Source organism: Rhipicephalus microplus, chromosome X, assembly GCF_043290135.1.
Source record: "Rhipicephalus microplus isolate Deutch F79 chromosome X, USDA_Rmic, whole genome shotgun sequence".
In the NCBI taxonomy this organism is placed as follows: domain Eukaryota; kingdom Metazoa; phylum Arthropoda; class Arachnida; order Ixodida; family Ixodidae; genus Rhipicephalus; species Rhipicephalus microplus.
The window spans coordinates 433,763,691-433,784,130 of record NC_134710.1 but is presented as its reverse complement, the minus strand read 5'-3'; the positions used below and the strand labels follow the sequence as shown (position 1 = coordinate 433,784,130).

At 49.4% G+C, this 20,440-nt stretch overlaps 27 non-coding genes across 27 annotated transcripts; all 27 read right to left on the bottom strand.

Moving 5' to 3' along the window:
• Window positions 1-328: 328 nt before the first annotated feature.
• On the bottom strand, window positions 329-410 carry TRNAS-UGA (transfer RNA serine (anticodon UGA)). Its single transcript has one exon. It is a non-coding gene; the product is annotated as a tRNA-Ser (tRNA).
• Window positions 411-947: 537 nt separating this feature from the next.
• On the bottom strand, window positions 948-1,029 carry TRNAS-UGA (transfer RNA serine (anticodon UGA)). Its single transcript has one exon. It is a non-coding gene; the product is annotated as a tRNA-Ser (tRNA).
• A 998-nt stretch (window positions 1,030-2,027) lies between these two features.
• On the bottom strand, window positions 2,028-2,109 carry TRNAS-UGA (transfer RNA serine (anticodon UGA)). The gene has a single exon. It is a non-coding gene; the product is annotated as a tRNA-Ser (tRNA).
• Window positions 2,110-2,497: 388 nt separating this feature from the next.
• TRNAS-UGA (transfer RNA serine (anticodon UGA)) lies at window positions 2,498-2,579 on the bottom strand. The gene has a single exon. It is a non-coding gene; the product is annotated as a tRNA-Ser (tRNA).
• Window positions 2,580-3,116: 537 nt separating this feature from the next.
• On the bottom strand, window positions 3,117-3,198 carry TRNAS-UGA (transfer RNA serine (anticodon UGA)). The gene has a single exon. It is a non-coding gene; the product is annotated as a tRNA-Ser (tRNA).
• Window positions 3,199-4,202: 1,004 nt separating this feature from the next.
• TRNAS-UGA (transfer RNA serine (anticodon UGA)) lies at window positions 4,203-4,284 on the bottom strand. Its single transcript has one exon. It is a non-coding gene; the product is annotated as a tRNA-Ser (tRNA).
• A 535-nt stretch (window positions 4,285-4,819) lies between these two features.
• TRNAS-UGA (transfer RNA serine (anticodon UGA)) lies at window positions 4,820-4,901 on the bottom strand. Its single transcript has one exon. It is a non-coding gene; the product is annotated as a tRNA-Ser (tRNA).
• Window positions 4,902-5,284: 383 nt separating this feature from the next.
• TRNAS-UGA (transfer RNA serine (anticodon UGA)) lies at window positions 5,285-5,366 on the bottom strand. The gene has a single exon. It is a non-coding gene; the product is annotated as a tRNA-Ser (tRNA).
• Window positions 5,367-5,440: 74 nt separating this feature from the next.
• Window positions 5,441-5,522, bottom strand: TRNAS-UGA (transfer RNA serine (anticodon UGA)). The gene has a single exon. It is a non-coding gene; the product is annotated as a tRNA-Ser (tRNA).
• Window positions 5,523-6,371: 849 nt separating this feature from the next.
• TRNAS-UGA (transfer RNA serine (anticodon UGA)) lies at window positions 6,372-6,453 on the bottom strand. The gene has a single exon. It is a non-coding gene; the product is annotated as a tRNA-Ser (tRNA).
• Window positions 6,454-6,837: 384 nt separating this feature from the next.
• On the bottom strand, window positions 6,838-6,919 carry TRNAS-UGA (transfer RNA serine (anticodon UGA)). The gene has a single exon. It is a non-coding gene; the product is annotated as a tRNA-Ser (tRNA).
• A 388-nt stretch (window positions 6,920-7,307) lies between these two features.
• TRNAS-UGA (transfer RNA serine (anticodon UGA)) lies at window positions 7,308-7,389 on the bottom strand. Its single transcript has one exon. It is a non-coding gene; the product is annotated as a tRNA-Ser (tRNA).
• Window positions 7,390-7,926: 537 nt separating this feature from the next.
• Window positions 7,927-8,008, bottom strand: TRNAS-UGA (transfer RNA serine (anticodon UGA)). The gene has a single exon. It is a non-coding gene; the product is annotated as a tRNA-Ser (tRNA).
• A 693-nt stretch (window positions 8,009-8,701) lies between these two features.
• On the bottom strand, window positions 8,702-8,783 carry TRNAS-UGA (transfer RNA serine (anticodon UGA)). The gene has a single exon. It is a non-coding gene; the product is annotated as a tRNA-Ser (tRNA).
• A 386-nt stretch (window positions 8,784-9,169) lies between these two features.
• TRNAS-UGA (transfer RNA serine (anticodon UGA)) lies at window positions 9,170-9,251 on the bottom strand. The gene has a single exon. It is a non-coding gene; the product is annotated as a tRNA-Ser (tRNA).
• A 2,094-nt stretch (window positions 9,252-11,345) lies between these two features.
• On the bottom strand, window positions 11,346-11,427 carry TRNAS-UGA (transfer RNA serine (anticodon UGA)). Its single transcript has one exon. It is a non-coding gene; the product is annotated as a tRNA-Ser (tRNA).
• Window positions 11,428-11,657: 230 nt separating this feature from the next.
• On the bottom strand, window positions 11,658-11,739 carry TRNAS-UGA (transfer RNA serine (anticodon UGA)). Its single transcript has one exon. It is a non-coding gene; the product is annotated as a tRNA-Ser (tRNA).
• An 849-nt stretch (window positions 11,740-12,588) lies between these two features.
• On the bottom strand, window positions 12,589-12,670 carry TRNAS-UGA (transfer RNA serine (anticodon UGA)). The gene has a single exon. It is a non-coding gene; the product is annotated as a tRNA-Ser (tRNA).
• Window positions 12,671-13,987: 1,317 nt separating this feature from the next.
• On the bottom strand, window positions 13,988-14,069 carry TRNAS-UGA (transfer RNA serine (anticodon UGA)). Its single transcript has one exon. It is a non-coding gene; the product is annotated as a tRNA-Ser (tRNA).
• A 997-nt stretch (window positions 14,070-15,066) lies between these two features.
• Window positions 15,067-15,148, bottom strand: TRNAS-UGA (transfer RNA serine (anticodon UGA)). The gene has a single exon. It is a non-coding gene; the product is annotated as a tRNA-Ser (tRNA).
• A 230-nt stretch (window positions 15,149-15,378) lies between these two features.
• TRNAS-UGA (transfer RNA serine (anticodon UGA)) lies at window positions 15,379-15,460 on the bottom strand. The gene has a single exon. It is a non-coding gene; the product is annotated as a tRNA-Ser (tRNA).
• An 849-nt stretch (window positions 15,461-16,309) lies between these two features.
• On the bottom strand, window positions 16,310-16,391 carry TRNAS-UGA (transfer RNA serine (anticodon UGA)). The gene has a single exon. It is a non-coding gene; the product is annotated as a tRNA-Ser (tRNA).
• A 1,317-nt stretch (window positions 16,392-17,708) lies between these two features.
• TRNAS-UGA (transfer RNA serine (anticodon UGA)) lies at window positions 17,709-17,790 on the bottom strand. Its single transcript has one exon. It is a non-coding gene; the product is annotated as a tRNA-Ser (tRNA).
• A 998-nt stretch (window positions 17,791-18,788) lies between these two features.
• Window positions 18,789-18,870, bottom strand: TRNAS-UGA (transfer RNA serine (anticodon UGA)). Its single transcript has one exon. It is a non-coding gene; the product is annotated as a tRNA-Ser (tRNA).
• Window positions 18,871-19,263: 393 nt separating this feature from the next.
• On the bottom strand, window positions 19,264-19,345 carry TRNAS-UGA (transfer RNA serine (anticodon UGA)). The gene has a single exon. It is a non-coding gene; the product is annotated as a tRNA-Ser (tRNA).
• Window positions 19,346-19,729: 384 nt separating this feature from the next.
• Window positions 19,730-19,811, bottom strand: TRNAS-UGA (transfer RNA serine (anticodon UGA)). The gene has a single exon. It is a non-coding gene; the product is annotated as a tRNA-Ser (tRNA).
• A 384-nt stretch (window positions 19,812-20,195) lies between these two features.
• Window positions 20,196-20,277, bottom strand: TRNAS-UGA (transfer RNA serine (anticodon UGA)). The gene has a single exon. It is a non-coding gene; the product is annotated as a tRNA-Ser (tRNA).
• Between the last annotated feature and the right edge of the window lie 163 nt (window positions 20,278-20,440).

The window sequence follows — 20,440 nt, the reverse complement described above, 5'->3', positions numbered from 1 at the left end:
AACAAAACGAGGAAACGCAGTGGGCACGGTTCGATCCTGCGCGGGAAGAACGCAATGGTTTTCAAGACCATCGTCTTAACCACTCGGCCACGACTGCTGCGACGGTGTCATCTGCAATTTCACTCTGAACATAGCCATTGATATCGAGAAGAGAAAAACGAAACCAGGAAACGCAGTAGGCAGGGTTCGATCCTGGCACGAGAAGAACCCAATGGTTTTCGAGACAATAACCTTAACCACTCGGCCACGACTGCGGCGACGTTGTCATCTGCTATTTTACTCTGAACACAGTCGTTTATGTCGAGAAGAGAAAAACAAAACGAGAAAACGCAGTCGGCAGGGTTCGAACCTGCGTAGAATGAACCCAATAGTTTTCAAGACTATCGCCTTAACCACTCGGCCACGACTGCGGTGATGGCGTCAACTCCTCTTTCACTCTTATCTTAGTCGGCTATGTCGAGATGAGAAAAACGGAACGAAGAAACGCAGTCGGCAGGGTTCGATCCTGCGCGGGAAGAACCCAAAGGTTTTCAAGACCATCGTCTTACTCACTCGGTCACGACTACAGCGACGGCGTCTCCTGCGATTTCACTCTGAACAAAGTCGATTATGTCGAGAAATGAAAAAAACGAGGAAACGCAGTCGGCAGGGTTTGATCCTGCGCGGGAAGAACCCAATGGTTTTCAAGACCATCGCTTTACCCACTCCGCCCCGACTGCGGCGAGGGCATCGACTGCTATTTCACTCTGAACACAGCCGTTTATGTCGATAAGAGAAAAAAAACAAGGGAACGCATTCGGCAGGGTTCGATCTTGAGCGGGAAGAACCCAATGCTTTTCAAGACCATCGCTTTACCCACTCCGCCCCGACTGCGGCGAGGTTATCATCTGCTACTTCACTCTGAACATAGTCGTTTATGCCGAGAAGAGAGATAAAAAACGAGAAAACGCAGTCCGCAGGGTTCGAACCTGCGCGGGAAGAACCCAATGGTTTTCAAGACCATCACCTTAACCGCTCGGCCACGACTGCAGCGACGGTGTCATCTGCTATATCAATCTGAACATAGTCGTTTAAGTCGAGAAGAGAAAAAAACGAGAAAACGGAGTCGGCAGGGTTCGAACCTGCGTGGAAAGAACCCAATGCTTTTCAAGACCATCGCCTTAACCACTCGGCCATGACAACGGTGACGGCGTTAACTCCTATTTCACTCTTATAATAGCCGTTTAAGTCGAGAAGAGAAAAAAAACAATGTAACGCAGTCGACAGGGTACGAACCTGCGCAGGAAAACCCAACGGTTTTCAAGACCATCGCCTAACCACTCGGTCACGACTACAGCGACGGCGTCTCCTGCGATTTCACTCTGGACAAAGTCGATTATGTCGAGAAATGGAAAAAAACGAGGAAACGCAGTCGGCAGGGTTTGATCCTGAGCGGGAAGAACCCAATGGTTTTCAAGACTATCGCTTCACAAACTCCGCCCCGACTGCGGCTAGGGCATCGACTGCTATTTCACTCTGAACAAAGCCGTTTATGTCGAGAATAGAAAAACAGAACGAGAAACCCAGTCGACAGGATTCAAACCTGCGCGGGAAGAACCCAATGGTTTTCAAGACCATCGGCCTAACCACTCGGCCACGACTGCGGCGATGGCGTCAACTCCTCTTTCACTCTTAACATAGTCGATTATGTCGAGAAGAGAAAAACGAAACGAAGAAACGTAGTCGACAGGCTTGGAATATGCGCGGGAAGAACCCAATAGTTTTCAAGACTATCGCCTTAACCACTCCGCCACGACTGCGTTGATGGCGTCAACTCCTCTTTCACTCTTAACATTGTCGACTTTGTCGAGAAGAGAAAAACGAAACCAGGAAACGCAGTCGGCGGGGTTCGATCCTGCGCGGGAAAAACCCAAAGGTTTTCAAGACAATCACCTTAACCACTCAGCCACGACTGCGGCGCCGTTGTCATCTGCTATATCACTCTGAACATAGTCGTTTATGTCGAGAAGAGAAAAAAAACGAGGAAACGCAGTCGGCAGGGTTCGAACCTGCGCGGGAAGAACCCAATGGTTTTCAAGACCATCGCCTTAACCACTCGGCCACGACTGCGGCGACGGCGTCAACTCCCATTTCACTTTTAACATAGTCGACTATGTCGAGAAGAGGAAAAACAAAACGAGGAAACGCAGTGGGCACGGTTCGATCCTGCGCGGCAAGAACGCAATGGTTTTCAAGACCATCGTCTTAACCACTCGGCCACGACTGCTGCGACGGTGTCATCTGCAATTTCACTCTGAACATAGCCATATATATCGAGAAGAGAAAAACGAAACCAGGAAACGCAGTAGGCAGGGTTCGATCCTGGCGCGAGAAGAACCCAATGGTTTTCAAAACAATCACCTTAACCACTCGGCCACGACTGCGGCGACGTTGTCATCTGCTATTTTAGTCTGAACACAATCGTTTATGTCGAGAAGAGAAAAACAAAACGAGAAAACGCAGTCGGCAGGGTTCGAACCTGCGTAGAATGAACCCAATAGTTTTCAAGACTATCGCCTTAACCACTCGGCCACGACTGCGGTGATGGCGTCAACTCCTCTTTCACTCTTATCTTAGTCGGCTATGTCGAGATGAGAAAAACGGAACGAAGAAACGCAGTCGGCAGGGTTCGATCCTGCGCGGGAAGAACCCAAAGGTTTTCAAGACCATCGTCTTACTCACTCGGTCACGACTACAGCGACGGCGTCTCCTGCGATTTCACTCTGAACAAAGTCGATTATGTCGAGAAATGAAAAAAACGAGGAAACGCAGTCGGCAGGGTTTGATCCTGCGCAGGAAGAACCCAATGGTTTTCAAGACCATCGCTTTACCCACTCCGCCCCGACTGCGGTGAGGGCATCGACTGCTATTTCACTCTGAACACAGCCGTTTATGTCGATAAGAGAAAAAAAACAAGGGAACGCATTCGGCAGGGTTCGATCTTGAGCGGGAAGAACCCAATGCTTTTCAAGACCATCGCTTTACCCACTCCGCCCCGACTGCGGCGAGGTTATCATCTGCTACTTCACTCTGAACATAGTCGTTTATGCCGAGAAGAGAGATAAAAAACGAGAAAACGCAGTCCGCAGGGTTCGAACCTGCGCGGGAAGAACCCAATGGTTTTCAAGACCATCACCTTAACCGCTCGGCCACGACTGCAGCGACGGTGTCATCTGCTATTTCACTGTGAACATAGCCGTTTATACCGAGAAGATAAAACAAAACGAGGAAACGCAGTCGGCAGGGTTCGATCCTTAGCGGGAAGAACCCAATGGTTTTCAAGTCCATCGCTTTACCCACTCCGCCCCGACTGCGGTGAGGGCATCATCTCCTAATTCACTCTGAACATAGCCGTTTATGTCGAGAATAGAAAAACAGAACGAGAAACCCAGTCGACAGGATTCAAACCTGCGCGGGAAGAACCCAATGGTTTTCAAGACCATCAGCTTAACCACTCCGCCACGACTGCGGCGATGGCGTCAACTCCTCTTTCACTCTTAACATAGTCGATTATGTCGAGAAGAGAAAAACGAAACGAAGAAACGCAGTCGACAGGCTTCGAACATGCGCGGGAAGAACCCAATTGTTTTGAAGACTATCGCCTTAACCACTCCGCCACGACTGCGGCGACGGCGTCAACTCCTATTTCACTTTTAACATAGTCGACTATGTCGAGAAGAGGAAAAACAAAACGAGGAAACGCAGTGGGCACGGTTCGATCCTGCACGGGAAGAACCCAATGGTTTTCAAGACCATCGCCTTAACCACATGGCCAAGACAACGGCGACGGCGACAACTCCCATTTCACTCCTAACGTAGCTGTTTTATGTCGAGAAGAGAAAAAAAACGAGAAAACGCAGTCGGCAGGGTTCGAACCTGCGTGGAAAGAACCCAATGGTTTTCAAGACCTTCGCGTTAACCACTCGGTCACGACTGCGGCGACGGCGTCTCCTGCGATTTCACTCTGAACAAAGTTGTTTATGTCGAGAAGTAAAAAAAACGAGGACATGCAGTCGGCAGAGTTCGATCCTGAGCGGGAAGAACCCACAGGATTTCAAGACCATCGCCTTAACCAATCCGCATCGATGGCGACCGTGGCTTCATCTTGTATTTCACTCTGAACATAGTCGTTTATGTTGAGAAGAGAGAAAAAAACGAGGAAACGCAGTCGGCAGGGTTTGAACTTACACAGGAAGAACCCTGTGGTTTTCAAGACCATCGCCTTAACCACTCGGCCACGACTGCGGCAACGGCGTCAAATCCTATTTCACTTTTAACAAAGCCGACTATGTCGAGAAGAGAAAAACAAAACGAGAAAACGCAGTCAGCAGGGTTCAAACATGCGCGGGAAGAATCCAATGGTTTTCAAGACCATCGCCTTAACCACTCGGTCATGACAACGGTGACGGCGTTAACTCCTATTTCACTCTTATAATAGCCGTTTAAGTTGAGAAGAGAAAAAAAACGATGTAAAGCAGTCGACAGGGTACGAACCTGCGCAGGAAAACCCAACGGTTTTCAAGACCATCGCCTAACCACTCGGTCACGACTACAGCGACGGCGTCTCCTGCGATTTCACTCAGGACAAAGTCGATTATGTCGAGAAATGGAAAAAAACGAGGAAACGCAGTCGGCAGGGTTTGATCCTGAGCGGGAAGAACCCAATGGTTTTCAAGACTATCGCTTCACAAACTCCGCCCCGACTGCGGCTAGGGCATCGACTGCTATTTCACTCTGAACAAAGCCGTTTATGTCGAGAATAGAAAAACAGAACGAGAAACCCAGTCGACAGGATTCGAACCTGCGCGGGAAGAACCCAATGGTTTTCAAGACCATCGGCCTAACCACTCGGCCACGACTGCGGCGATGGCGTCAACTCCTCTTTCACTCTTAACATAGTCGATTATGTCGAGAAGAGAAAAACGAAACGAAGAAACGTAGTCGACAGGCTTGGAATATGCGCGGGAAGAACCCAATAGTTTTCAAGACTATCGCCTTAACCACTCCGCCACGACTGCGTTGATGGCGTCAACTCCTCTTTCACTCTTAACATTGTCGACTTTGTCGAGAAGAGAAAAACGAAACCAGGAAACGCAGTCGGCGGGGTTCGATCCTGCGCGGGAAAAACCCAAAGGTTTTCAAGACAATCACCTTAACCACTCAGCCACGACTGCGGCGCCGTTGTCATCTGCTATATCACTCTGAACATAGTCGTTTATGTCGAGAAGAGAAAAAAACGAGGAAACGCAGTCGGCAGGGTTCGAACCTGCGCGGGAAGAACCCAATGGTTTTCAAGACTATCGCCTTAACCACTCAGCCACGACTGCGGCGACGGCGTCAACTCCCATTTCACTCTGAACATAGTCGTTTATGCCGAGAAGAGAGATAAAAAACGAGAAAACGCAGTCCGCAGGGTTCGAACCTGCGCGGGAAGAACCCAATGGTTTTCAAGACCATCACCTTAACCGCTCGGCCACGACTGCAGCGACGGTGTCATCTGCTATTTCACTGTGAACATAGCCGTTTATACCGAGAAGATAAAACAAAACGAGGAAACGCAGTCGGCAGGGTTCGATCCTTAGCGGGAAGAACCCAATGGTTTTCAAGTCCATCGCTTTACCCACTCCGCCCCGACTGCGGTGAGGGCATCATCTCCTAATTCATTCTGAACATAGCCGTTTATGTCGAGAATAGAAAAACAGAACGAGAAACCCAGTCGACAGGATTCAAACCTGCGCGGGAAGAACCCACGGTTTTCAAGACCATCAGCTTAACCACTCCGCCACGACTGCAGCGATGGCGTCAACTCCTCTTTCACTCTTAACATACTCGATTATGTCGAGAATAGAAAAACAGAAAGAGAAACCAAGTCGACAGGATTCAAACCTGCGCGGGAAGAACCCAATGGTTTTCAAGACCATCGGCTTAACCACTCGGCCACGACTGCGGCGATGGCGTCAACTCCTCTTTCACTCTTAACATAGTCGATTATGTCGAGAAGAGAAAAACGAAACGAAGAAACACAGTCGACAGGCTTCGAACATGCGCGGGAAGAACCCAATTGTTTTGAAGACTATCGCCTTAACCACTCCGCCACGACTGCGGTGATGGCGTCAACTCCTTTTTCACTCTTAACATTGTCGACTATGTCGAGAAGAGAAAAACGAAACCAGGAAACGCAATCAGCGGGGTTCGACCCTGCGCGGGAAGAACCCAAAGGTTTTCAAGACTATCGCTTCACAAACTCCGCCCCGACTGCGGCTAGGGCATCGACTGCTATTTCACTCTAAACACAGCCGTTTATGTCGAGAATAGAAAAACAGAACGAGAAACCCAGTCGACAGGATTCAAACCTGCGCGGGAAGAACCCAATGGTTTTCAAGACCATCGGCTTAACCACTCGGCCACGACTGCGGCGATGGCGTCAACTCCTCTTTCACTCTTAACATAGTCGATTATGTCGAGAAGAGAAAAACGAAACGAAGAAACGCAGTCGACAGGCTTGGAATATGCGCGGGAAGAACCCAATAGTTTTCAAGACTATTGCCTTAACCACTCCGCCACGACTGCGTTGATGGCGTCAACTCCTCTTTCACTCTTAACATTGTCGACTTTGTCGAGAAGAAAAAAACGAAACCAGGAAACGCAGTCGGCGGGGTTCGATCCTGCGCGGGAAGAACCCAAAGGTTTTCAAGACAATCACCTTAACCACTCAGCCACGACTGCGGCGCCGTTGTCATCTGCTATATCACTCTGAACACAGTCGTTTATGTCGAGAAGAGAAAAAAAACGAGGAAACGCAGTCGGCAGGGTTCGAACCTGCGCGGGAAGAACCCAATGGTTTTCAAGACCATCGCCTTAACCACTCGGCCACGACTGCGGCGACGGCGCCAACTCCCATTTCACTTTTAACATAGTCGACTATGTCGAGAAGAGGAAAAACAAAACGACGAAACGCAGTGGGCACGGTTCGATCCTGTGCGGGAAGAACGCAATGGTTTTCAAGACCATCGTCTTAACCACTCGGCCACGACTGCTGCGACGGTGTCATCTGCAATTTCACTCTGAACATAGCCATTGATATCGAGAAGAGAAAAACGAAACCAGGAAACGCAGTAGGCAGGGTTCGATCCTGGCGCGAGAAGAACCCAATGGTTTTCAAGACAATCACCTTAACCACTCGGCCACGACTGCGGCGACGTTGTCATCTGCTATTTTACTCTGAACACAGTCGTTTATGTCGAGAAGAGAAAAACAAAACGAGAAAACGCAGTCGGCAGGGTTCGAACCTGCGTAGAATGAACCCAATAGTTTTCAAGACTATCGCCTTAACCACTCGGCCACGACTGCGGTGATGGCGTCAACTCCTCTTTCACTCTTATCTTAGTCGGCTATGTCGAGATGAGAAAAACGGAACGAAGAAACGCAGTCGGCAGGGTTCGATCCTGCGCGGGAAGAACCCAAAGGTTTTCAAGACCATCGTCTTACTCACTCGGTCACGACTACAGCGACGGCGTCTCCTGCGATTTCACTCTGAACAAAGTCGATTATGTCGAGAAATGAAAAAAACGAGGAAACGCAGTCGGCAGGGTTTGATCCTGCGCGGGAAGAACCCAATGGTTTTCAAGACCATCGCTTTACCCACTCCGCCCCGACTGCGGCGAGGGCATCGACTGCTATTTCACTCTGAACACAGCCGTTTATGTCGATAAGAGAAAAAAAACAAGGGAACGCATTCGGCAGGGTTCGATCTTGAGCGGGAAGAACCCAATGCTTTTCAAGACCATCGCTTTACCCACTCCGCCCCGACTGCGGCGAGGTTATCATCTGCTACTTCACTCTGAACATAGTCGTTTATGCCGAGAAGAGAGATAAAAAACGAGAAAACGCAGTCCGCAGGGTTCGAACCTGCGCGGGAAGAACCCAATGGTTTTCAAGACCATCACCTTAACCGCTCGGCCACGACTGCAGCGACGGTGTCATCTGCTATTTCACTGTGAACATAGCCGTTTATACCGAGAAGATAAAACAAAACGAGGAAACGCAGTCGGCAGGGTTCGATCCTTAGCGGGAAGAACCCAATGCTTTTCAAGTCCATCGCTTTACCCACTCCGCCCCGACTGCGGTGAGGGCATCATCTCCTAATTCACTCTGAACATAGCCGTTTATGTCGAGAATAGAAAAACAGAACGAGAAACCCAGTCGACAGGATTCAAACCTGCACGGGAAGAACCCAATGGTTTTCAAGACCATCAGCTTAACCACTCCGCCACGACTGCGGCGATGGCGTCAACTCCTCTTTCACTCTTAACATAGTCGATTATGTCGAGAAGAGAAAAACGAAACGAAGAAACGCAGTCGACAGGCTTCGAACATGCGCGGGAAGAACCCAATTGTTTTGAAGACTATCGCCTTAACCACTCCGCCACGACTGCGGTGATGGCGTCAACTCCTCTTTCACTCTTAACATTGTCGACTATGTCGAGAAGAGAAAAACGAAACCAGAAAACGCATACGGCGGGGTTCGACCCTGCGCGGGAAGAACCCAAAGGTTTTCAAGACAATCACCTTAACCACTCAGCCACGACTGCGGCGCCTTTGTCATCTGCTATATCACTCTGAACATAGTCGTTTATGTCGAGAAGAGAAAAAAACGAGAAAACGGAGTCGGCAGGGTTCGAACCTGCGTGGAAAGAACCCAATGCTTTTCAAGACCATCGCCTTAACCACTCGGCCACGACTGCGGTGACGGCGTCAACTCCTATTTCACTTTTAACATAGTCGACTATGTCGAGAAGAGGAAAACCAAAACGAGGAAACGCAGTGGGCACGGTTCGATCATGCGCGACAAGAACCCAATGGTTTTCAAGACCATCGTCTTAACCACTCGGCCAAGACTGCTGCGACGGTGTCATCTGCAATTTCACTCTGAACATAGCCATTGATATCGAGAAGAGAAAAAAGAAACCAGGAAACGCAGTAGGTGGGGTTCGATCCTGGCGCGGGAAGAACCCAATGGTTTTCAAGACAACCACCTTAACCACTCGGCCACGACTGCGGCGACGTTGTCATCTGCTATTTTACTCTAAACATAGTCGTTTATGTCGAGAAGAGAAAAAAAACGAGGAAACGCAGTCGGCAGGGTTCAAACCTGCGTGGGAAGAACCCAATGGTTTTCAAGACTATCGCCTTAACCACTCGGCCACGACTGCGGCGACGGCGTCAACTCCTATTTCACTTTTAACATAGTCGACTATGTCGATAAGAGGAAAAACAAAACGAGGAAACGCAGTGGGCACGGTTCGATCTTGCACGGGAAGAACTCATTGGTTTTCAAGACTATCGCCCTAACCACTCGTCCACGACTGCTGAGACAGGTGTCATCTGCAATTTCACTATGAACCTAGCCATTTATATCGAGAAGAGAAAAACGAAACCAGGAAACGCAGTAGGCAGGGTTCGATCCTGCGCGGGAAGAACGCAATGGTTTTCAAGACAATCACCATAACCACTCGGCCACAACTGCGGCGACGTTATTATCTGCTATTTTACTCTGAACATAGTCGTTTATGCCGAGAACAGAAAAACAAAACGAGAAAACGCATACGGCAGGGTTAAAACCTGCGCGGGAAGAACCCAATGGTATTCAAGACCATCGCCTTAACCACTCGGCCACGACAGCGGCGACGATGTCAACTCCTATTTCACTTTTAACATAGTCGACTATGTCGAGAAGAGGAAAAACAAAACGAGGAAACGCAGTGGGCACGGTTCAATCCTGCGCGGGAAGAACCCAATGGTTTTCAAGACCATCGCATTAACCACATGGCCAAGACAACGGCGACGGTGACAACTCCCATTTCACTCCTAACGTAGCTGTTTTATGTCGAGAAGAGAAAAAAAAACGAGAAAACGCAGTCGGCAGGGTTCGAACCTGCGTGGAAAGAACCCAATGCTTTTCAAGACCTTCGCGTTAACCACTCGGTCACGACTGCGGCGACGGCGTCACCTGCGATTTCACTCTGAACAAAGTTGTTTATGTCGAGAAGTAAAAAAAAACGAGGAAATGCAGTCGGCAGAGTTCGATCCTGAGCGGGAAGAACCCACAGGTTTTCAAGACCATCGCCTTAACCACTCCGCATCGATGGCGACCGCGGCTTCATCTGGTATTTCACTCTGAACATAGTCGTTTATGTCGAGAAGAGAGAAAAAAAAACGAGGAAACGCAGTCGGCAGGGTTTGAACTTACACAGGAAGAACCCTGTGGTTTTCAAGACCATCGCCTTAACCACTCGGCCACGATGGCGGCGACGGCGTCAACTCCTATTTCACTTTTAACAAAGCCGACTATGTCGAGAAGAGAAAAACAAAACGAGAAAACGCAGTCAGCAGGGTTCAAACATGCGCGGGAAGAATCAAATGGTTTTCAAGACCGTAGCCTTAACCACTCGGCCATGACAACGGTGACGGCGTTAACTCCTATTTCACTCTTATAATAGCCGTTTAAGTCGAGAAGAGAAAAAAAACAATGTAACGCAGTCGACAGGGTACGAACCTGCGCAGGAAAACCCAACGGTTTTCAAGACCATCGCCTAACCACTCGGTCACGACTACAGCGACGGCGTCTCCTGCGATTTCACTCTGGACAAAGTCGATTATGTCGAGAAATGGAAAAAAACGAGGAAACGCAGTCGGCAGGGTTTGATCCTGAGCGGGAAGAACCCAATGGTTTTCAAGACTATCGCTTCACAAACTCCGCCCCGACTGCGGCTAGGGCATCGACTGCTATTTCACTCTGAACAAAGACGTTTATGTCGAGAATAGAAAAACAGAACGAGAAACCCAGTCGACAGGATTCATACCTGCGCGGGAAGAACCCAATGGTTTTCAAGACCATCGGCCTAACCACTCGGCCACGACTGCGGCGATGGCGTCAACTCCTCTTTCACTCTTAACATAGTCGATTATGTCGAGAAGAGAAAAACGAAACGAAGAAACGTAGTCGACAGGCTTGGAATATGCGCGGGAAGAACCCAATAGTTTTCAAGACTATCGCCTTAACCACTCCGCCACGACTGCGTTGATGGCGTCAACTCCTCTTTCACTCTTAACATTGTCGACTTTGTCGAGAAGAGAAAAACGAAACCAGGAAACGCAGTCGGCGGGGTTCGATCCTGCGCGGGAAAAACCCAAAGGTTTTCAAGACAATCACCTTAACCACTCAGCCACGACTGCGGCGCCGTTGTCATCTGCTATATCACTCTGAACATAGTCGTTTATGTCGAGAAGAGAAAAAAACGAGGAAACGCAGTCGGCAGGGTTCGAACCTGCGCGGGAAGAACCCAATGGTTTTCAAGACCATCACCTTAACCACTCAGCCACGAATGCGGCGAAGGCGTCAACTCCCATTTCACTTTTAACATAGTCGACTATGTCGAGAAGAGGAAAAACAAAACGAGGAAACGCAGTGGGCACGGTTCGATCCTGCGCGGGAAGAACGGAATGGTTTTCAGACCATCGTCTTAACCGCTCGGCCACGACTGCTGCGAGGTTATCTTCTGCTACTTCACTCTGAACATAGTCGTTTATGCCGAGAAGAGAGATAAAAAACGAGAAAACGCAGTCCGCAGGGTTCGAACCTGCGCGGGAAGAACCCAATGGTTTTCAAGACCATCACCTTAACCGCTCGGCCACGACTGCAGCGACGGTGTCATCTGCTATTTCACTGTGAACATAGCCGTTTATACCGAGAAGATAAAACAAAACGAGGAAACGCAGTCGGCAGGGTTCGATCCTTAGCGGGAAGAACCCAATGGTTTTCAAGTCCATCGCTTTACCCACTCCGCCCCGACTGCGGTGAGGGCATCATCTCCTAATTCACTCTGAACATAGCCGTTAATGTCGAGAATAGAAAAACAGAACGAGAAACACAGTCGACAGGATTCAAACCTGCGCGGGAAGAACCCACGGTTTTCAAGACCATCAGCTTAACCACTCCGCCACGACTGCAGCGATGGCGTCAACTCCTCTTTCACTCTTAACATAGTCGATTATGTCGAGAATAGATAAACAGAAAGAGAAACCAAGTCGACAGGATTCAAACCTGCGCGGGAAGAACCCAATGGTTTTCAAGACCATCGGCTTAACCACTCGGCCACGACTGCGGCGATGGCATCAACTCCTCTTTCACTCTTAACATAGTCGATTATGTCGAGAAGAGAAAAACGAAACGAAGAAACGCAGTCGACAGGCTTCGAACATGCGCGGGAAGAACCCAATTGTTTTGAAGACTATCGCCTTAACCACTCCGCCACGACTGCGGTGATGGCGTCAACTCCTTTTTCACTCTTAACATTGTCGACTATGTCGAGAAGAGAAAAACGAAACCAGGAAACGCAATCAGCGGGGTTCGACCCTGCGCGGGAAGAACCCAAAGGTTTTCAAGACTATCGCTTCACAAACTCCGCCCCGACTGCGGCTAGGGCATCGACTGCTATTTCACTCTGAACACAGCCGTTTATGTCGAGAATAGAAAAACAGAACGAGAAACCCAGTCGACAGGATTCAAACCTGCGCGGGAAGAACCCAATGGTTTTCAAGACCATCGGCTTAACCACTCGGCCACGACTGCGGCGATGGCGTCAACTCCTCTTTCACTCTTAACATAGTCGATTATGTCGAGAAGAGAAAAACGAAACGAAGAAACGCAGTCGACAGGCTTGGAATATGCGCGGGAAGAACCCAATAGTTTTCAAGACTATTGCCTTAACCACTCCGCCACGACTGCGTTGATGGCGTCAACTCCTCTTTCACTCTTAACATTGTCGACTTTGTCCAGAAGAAAAAAACGAAACCAGGAAACGCAGTCGGCGGGGTTCGATCCTGCGCGGGAAGAACCCAAAGGTTTTCAAGACAATCACCTTAACCACTCAGCCACGACTGCGGCGACGGCGTCAACTCCCATTTCACTTTTAACATAGTCGACTATGTCGAGAAGAGGAAAAACAAAACGAGGAAACGCAGTGGGCACGGTTCGATCCTGCGCGGGAAGAACGCAATGGTTTTCAAGACCATCGTCTTAACCACTCGGCCACGACTGCTGCGACGGTGTCATCTGCAATTTCACTCTGAACATAGCCATTGATATCGAGAAGAGAAAAACGAAACCAGGAAACGCAGTAGGCAGGGTTCGATCCTGGCGCGAGAAGAACCCAATGGTTTTCAAGACAATCACCTTAACCACTCGGCCACGACTGCGGCGACGTTGTCATCTGCTATTTTACTCTGAACACAGTCGTTTATGTCGAGAAGAGAAAAACAAAACGAGAAAACGCAGTCGGCAGGGTTCGATCCTTAGCGGGAAGAACCCAATGGTTTTCAAGTCCATCGCTTTACCCACTCCGCCCCGACTGCGGTGAGGGCATCATCTCCTAATTCACTCTGAACATAGCCGTTTATGTCGAGAATAGAAAAACAGAACGAGAAACCCAGTCGACAGGATTCAAACCTGCGCGGGAAGAACCCACGGTTTTCAAGACCATCAGCTTAACCACTCGGTCACGACTACAGCGACGGCGTCTCCTGCGATTTCACTCTGAACAAAGTCGATTATGTCGAGAAATGAAAAAAACGAGGAAACGCAGTCGGCAGGGTTTGATCCTGCGCGGGAAGAACCCAATGGTTTTCAAGACCATCGCTTTACCCACTCCGCCCCGACTGCGGCGAGGGCATCGACTGCTATTTCACTCTGAACACAGCCGTTTATGTCGATAAGAGAAAAAAAACAAGGGAACGCATTCGGCAAGGTTCGATCTTGAGCGGGAAGAACCCAATGCTTTTCAAGACCATCGCTTTACCCACTCCGCCCCGACTGCGGCGAGGTTATCATCTGCTACTTCACTCTGAACATAGTCGTTTATGCCGAGAAGAGAGATAAAAAACGAGAAAACGCAGTCCGCAGGGTTCGAACCTGCGCGGGAAGAACCCAATGGTTTTCAAGACCATCACCTTAACCGCTCGGCCACGACTGCAGCGACGGTGTCATCTGCTATATCACTCTGAACATAGTCGTTTAAGTCGAGAAGAGAAAAAAACGAGAAAACGGAGTCGGCAGGGTTCGAACCTGCGTGGAAAGAACCCAATGCTTTTCAAGACCATCGCCTTAACCACTCGGCCATGACAACGGTGACGGCGTTAACTCCTATTTCACTCTTATAATAGCCGTTTAAGTCGAGAAGAGAAAAAAAACAATGTAACGCAGTCGACAGGGTACGAACCTGCGCAGGAAAACCCAACGGTTTTCAAGACCATCGCCTAACCACTCGGTCACGACTACAGCGACGGCGTCTCCTGCGATTTCACTCTGGACAAAGTCGATTATGTCGAGAAATGGAAAAAAACGAGGAAACGCAGTCGGCAGGGTTTGATCCTGAGCGGGAAGAACCCAATGGTTTTCAAGACTATCGCTTCACAAACTCCGCCCCGACTGCGGCTAGGGCATCGACTGCTATTTCACTCTGAACAAAGCCGTTTATGTCGAGAATACAAAAACAGAACGAGAAACCCAGTCGACAGGATTCATACCTGCGCGGGAAGAACCCAATGGTTTTCAAGACCATCGGCCTAACCACTCGGCCACGACTGCGGCGATGGCGTCAACTCCTCTTTCACTCTTAACATAGTCGATTATGTCGAGAAGAGAAAAACGAAACGAAGAAACGTAGTCGACAGGCTTGGAATATGCGCGGGAAGAACCCAATAGTTTTCAAGACTATCGCCTTAACCACTCCGCCACGACTGCGTTGATGGCGTCAACTCCTCTTTCACTCTTAACATTGTCGACTTTGTCGAGAAGAGAAAAACGAAACCAGGAAACGCAGTCGGCGGGGTTCGATCCTGCGCGGGAAAAACCCAAAGGTTTTCAAGACAATCACCTTGACCACTCAGCCACGACTGCGGCGCCGTTGTCATCTGCTATATCACTCTGAACATAGTCGTTTATGTCGAGAAGAGAAAAAAACGAGGAAACGCAGTCGGCAGGGTTCGAACCTGCGCGGGAAGAACCCAATGGTTTTCAAGACCATCACCTTAACCACTCAGCCACGACTGCGGCGACGGCGTCAACTCCCATTTCACTTTTAACATAGTCGACTATGTCGAGAAGAGGAAAAACAAAACGAGGAAACGCAGTGGGCACGGTTCGATCCTGCGCGGGAAGAACGGAATGGTTTTCAGACCATCGTCTTAACCGCTCGGCCACGACTGCTGCGAGGTTATCTTCTGCTACTTCACTCTGAACATAGTCGTTTATGCCGAGAAGAGAGATAAAAAACGAGAAAACGCAGTCCGCAGGGTTCGAACCTGCGCGGGAAGAACCCAATGGTTTTCAAGACCATCACCTTAACCGCTCGGCCACGACTGCAGCGACGGTGTCATCTGCTATTTCACTGTGAACATAGCCGTTTATACCGAGAAGATAAAACAAAACGAGGAAACGCAGTCGGCAGGGTTCGATCCTTAGCGGGAAGAACCCAATGGTTTTCAAGTCCATCGCTTTACCCACTCCGCCCCGACTGCGGTGAGGGCATCATCTCCTAATTCACTCTGAACATAGCCGTTAATGTCGAGAATAGAAAAACAGAACGAGAAACACAGTCGACAGGATTCAAACCTGCGCGGGAAGAACCCACGGTTTTCAAGACCATCAGCTTAACCACTCCGCCACGACTGCAGCGATGGCGTCAACTCCTCTTTCACTCTTAACATAGTCGATTATGTCGAGAATAGATAAACAGAAAGAGAAACCAAGTCGACAGGATTCAAACCTGCGCGGGAAGAACCCAATGGTTTTCAAGACCATCGGCTTAACCACTCGGCCACGACTGCGGCGATGGCATCAACTCCTCTTTCACTCTTAACATAGTCGATTATGTCGAGAAGAGAAAAACGAAACGAAGAAACGCAGTCGACAGGCTTCGAACATGCGCGGGAAGAACCCAATTGTTTTGAAGACTATCGCCTTAACCACTCCGCCACGACTGCGGTGATGGCGTCAACTCCTTTTTCACTCTTAACATTGTCGACTATGTCGAGAAGAGAAAAACGAAACCAGGAAACGCAATCAGCGGGGTTCGACCCTGCGCGGGAAGAACCCAAAGGTTTTCAAGACTATCGCTTCACAAACTCCGCCCCGACTGCGGCTAGGGCATCGACTGCTATTTCACTCTGAACACAGCCGTTTATGTCGAGAATAGAAAAACAGAACGAGAAACCCAGTCGACAGGATTCAAACCTGCGCGGGAAGAACCCAATGGTTTTCAAGACCATCGGCTTAACCACTCGGCCACGACTGCGGCGATGGCGTCAACTCCTCTTTCACTCTTAACATAGTCGATTATGTCGAGAAGAGAAAAACGAAACGAAGAAACGCAGTCGACAGGCTTGGAATATGCGCGGGAAGAACCCAAAAGTTTTCAAGACTATTGCCTTAACCACTCCGCCACGACTGCGTTGATGGCGTCAACTCCTCTTTCACTCTTAACATTGTCGACTTTGTCGAGAAGAAAAAAACGAAACCAGAAAACGCAGTCGGCGGGGTTCGATCCTGCGCGGGAAGAACCCAAAGGTTTTCAAGACAATCACCTTAACCACTCAGCCACGACTGCGGCGACGGCGTCAACTCCCATTTCACTTTTAACATAGTCGACTATGTCGAGAAGAGGAAACAGAAAACGAGGAAACGCAGTGGGCACGGTTCGATCCTGCGCGGGAAGAACGCAATGGTTTTCAAGACCATCGTCTTAACCACTCGGCCACGACTGCTGCGACGGTGTCATCTGCAATTTCACTCTGAACATAGCCATTGATATCGAGAAGAGAAAAACGAAACCAGGAAACGCAGTAGGCAGGGTTCGATCCTGGCGCGAGAAGAACCCAATGGTTTTCAAGACAATCACCTTAACCACTCGGCCACGACTGCGGCGACGTTGTCATCTGCTATTTTACTCTGAACACAGTCGTTTATGTCGAGAAGAGAAAAACAAAACGAGAAAACGCAGTCGGCAGGGTTCGATCCTTAGCGGGAAGAACCCAATGGTTTTCAAGTCCATCGCTTTACCCACTCCGCCCCGACTGCGGTGAGGGCATCATCTCCTAATTCACTCTGAACATAGCCGTTTATGTCGAGAATAGAAAAACAGAACGAGAAACCCAGTCGACAGGATTCAAACCTGCGCTGGAAGAACCCACGGTTTTCAAGACCATCAGCTTAACCACTCGGTCACGACTACAGCGACGGCGTATCCTGCGATTTCACTCTGAACAAAGTCGATTATGTCGAGAAATGAAAAAAACGAGGAAACGCAGTCGGCAGGGTTTGATCCTGCGCGGGAAGAACCCAATGGTTTTCAAGACCATCGCTTTACCCACTCCGCCCCGACTGCGGCGAGGGCATCGACTGCTATTTCACTCTGAACACAGCCGTTTATGTCGATAAGAGAAAAAAAACAAGGGAACGCATTCGGCAGGGTTCGATCTTGAGCGGGAAGAACCCAATGCTTTTCAAGACCATCGCTTTACCCACTCCGCCCCGACTGCGGCGAGGTTATCATCTGCTACTTCACTCTGAACATAGTCGTTTATGCCGAGAAGAGAGATAAAAAACGAGAAAACGCAGTCCGCAGGGTTCGAACCTGCGCGGGAAGAACCCAATGGTTTTCAAGACCATCACCTTAACCGCTCGGCCACGACTGCAGCGACGGTGTCATCTGCTATATCACTCTGAACATAGTCGTTTAAGTCGAGAAGAGAAAAAAACGAGAAAACGGAGTCGGCAGGGTTCGAACCTGCGTGGAAAGAACCCAATGCTTTTCAAGACCATCGCCTTAACCACTCGGCCATGACAACGGTGACGGCGTTAACTCCTATTTCACTCTTATAATAGCCGTTTAAGTCGAGAAGAGAAAAAAAACAATGTAACGCAGTCGACAGGGTACGAACCTGCGCAGGAAAACCCAACGGTTTTCAAGACCATCGCCTAACCACTCGGTCACGACTACAGCGACGGCGTCTCCTGCGATTTCACTCTGGACAAAGTCGATTATGTCGAGAAATGGAAAAAAACGAGGAAACGCAGTCGGCAGGGTTTGATCCTGAGCGGGAAGAACCCAATGGTTTTCAAGACTATCGCTTCACAAACTCCGCCCCGACTGCGGCTAGGGCATCGACTGCTATTTCACTCTGAACAAAGCCGTTTATGTCGAGAATAGAAAAACAGAACGAGAAACCCAGTCGACAGGATTCAAACCTGCGCGGGAAGAACCCAATGGTTTTCAAGACCATCGGCCTAACCACTCGGCCACGACTGCGGCGATGGCGTCAACTCCTCTTTCACTCTTAACATAGTCGATTATGTCGAGAAGAGAAAAACGAAACGAAGAAACGTAGTCGACAGGCTTGGAATATGCGCGGGAAGAACCCAATAGTTTTCAAGACTATCGCCTTAACCACTCCGCCACGACTGCGTTGATGGCGTCAACTCCTCTTTCACTCTTAACATTGTCGACTTTGTCGAGAACGGAAAAACGAAACCAGGAAACGCAGTCGGCGGGGTTCGATCCTGCGCGGGAAAAACCCAAAGGTTTTCAAGACAATCACCTTAACCACTCAGCCACGACTGCGGCGCCGTTGTCATCTGCTATATCACTCTGAACATAGTCGTTTATGTCGAGAAGAGAAAAAAAACGAGGAAACGCAGTCGGCAGGGTTCGAACCTGCGCGGGAAGAACCCAATGGTTTTCAAGACCATCGCCTTAACCACTCGGCCACGACTGCGGCGACGGCGTCAACTCCCATTTCACTTTTAACATAGTCGACTATGTCGAGAAGAGGAAAAACAAAACGAGGAAACGCAGTGGGCACGGTTCGATCCTGCACGGGAAGAACGCAATGGTTTTCAAGACCATCGTCTTAACCACTCGGCCACGACTGCTGCGACGGTGTCATCTGCAATTTCACTCTGAACATAGTCGTTTATGCCGAGAAGAGAGATAAAAAACGAAACCAGGAAACGCAGTAGGCAGGGTTCGATCCTGGCGCGAGAAGAACCCAATGGTTTTCAAGACAATCACCTTAACCACTCGGCCACGACTGCGGCGACGTTGTCATCTGCTATTTTACTCTGAACACAGTCGTTTATGTCGAGAAGAGAAAAACAAAACGAGAAAACGCAGTCGGCAGGGTTCGAACCTGCGTAGAATGAACCCAATAGTTTTCAAGACTATCGCCTTAACCACTCGGCCACGACTGCGGTGATGGCGTCAACTCCTCTTTCACTCTTATCTTAGTCGGCTATGTCGAGATGAGAAAAACGGAACGAAGAAACGCAGTCGGCAGGGTTCGATCCTGCGCGGGAAGAACCCAAAGGTTTTCAAGACCATCGTCTTACTCACTCGGTCACGACTACAGCGACGGCGTCTCCTGCGATTTCACTCTGAACAAAGTCGATTATGTCGAGAAATGAAAAAAAACGAGGAAACGCAGTCGGCAGGGTTTGATCCTGCGCGGGAAGAACCCAATGCTTTTCAAGACCATCGCTTTACCCACTCCGCCCCGACTGCGGCGAGGTTATCATCTGCTACTTCACTCTGAACATAGTCGTTTATGCCGAGAAGAGAGATAAAAATCGAGAAAACGCAGTCCGCAGGGTTCGAACCTGCGCGGGAAGAACCCAATGGTTTTCAAGACCATCACCTTAACCGCTCGGCCACGACTGCAGCGACGGTGTCATCTGCTATTTCACTGTGAACATAGCCGTTTATACCGAGAAGATAAAACAAAACGAGGAAACGCAGTCGGCAGGGTTCGATCCTTAGCGGGAAGAACCCAATGGTTTTCAAGTCCATCGCTTTACCCACTCCGCCCCGACTGCGGTGAGGGCATCATCTCCTAATTCACTCTGAACATAGCCGTTTATGTCGAGAATAGAAAAACAGAACGAGAAACCCAGTCGACAGGATTCAAACCTGCGCGGGAAGAACCCAATGGTTTTCAAGACCATCAGCTTAACCACTCCGCCACGACTGCGGCGATGGCGTCAACTCCTCTTTCACTCTTAACATAGTCGATTATGTCGAGAAGAGAAAAACGAAACGAAGAAACGCAGTCGACAGGCTTCGAACATGCGCGGGAAGAACCCAATGGTTTTCAAGACCATCGTCTTAACCACTCGGCCACGACTGCTGCGACGGTGTCATCTGCAATTTCACTCTTAACATAGCCATTGATATCGAGAAGAGACAAAAAGAAACCAGGAAACGCAGTAGGCAGGGTTCGATCCTGGCGCGGGAAGAACCCAATGGTTTTCAAGACAATCACCTTAACCACTCGGCCACGACTGCCGCGA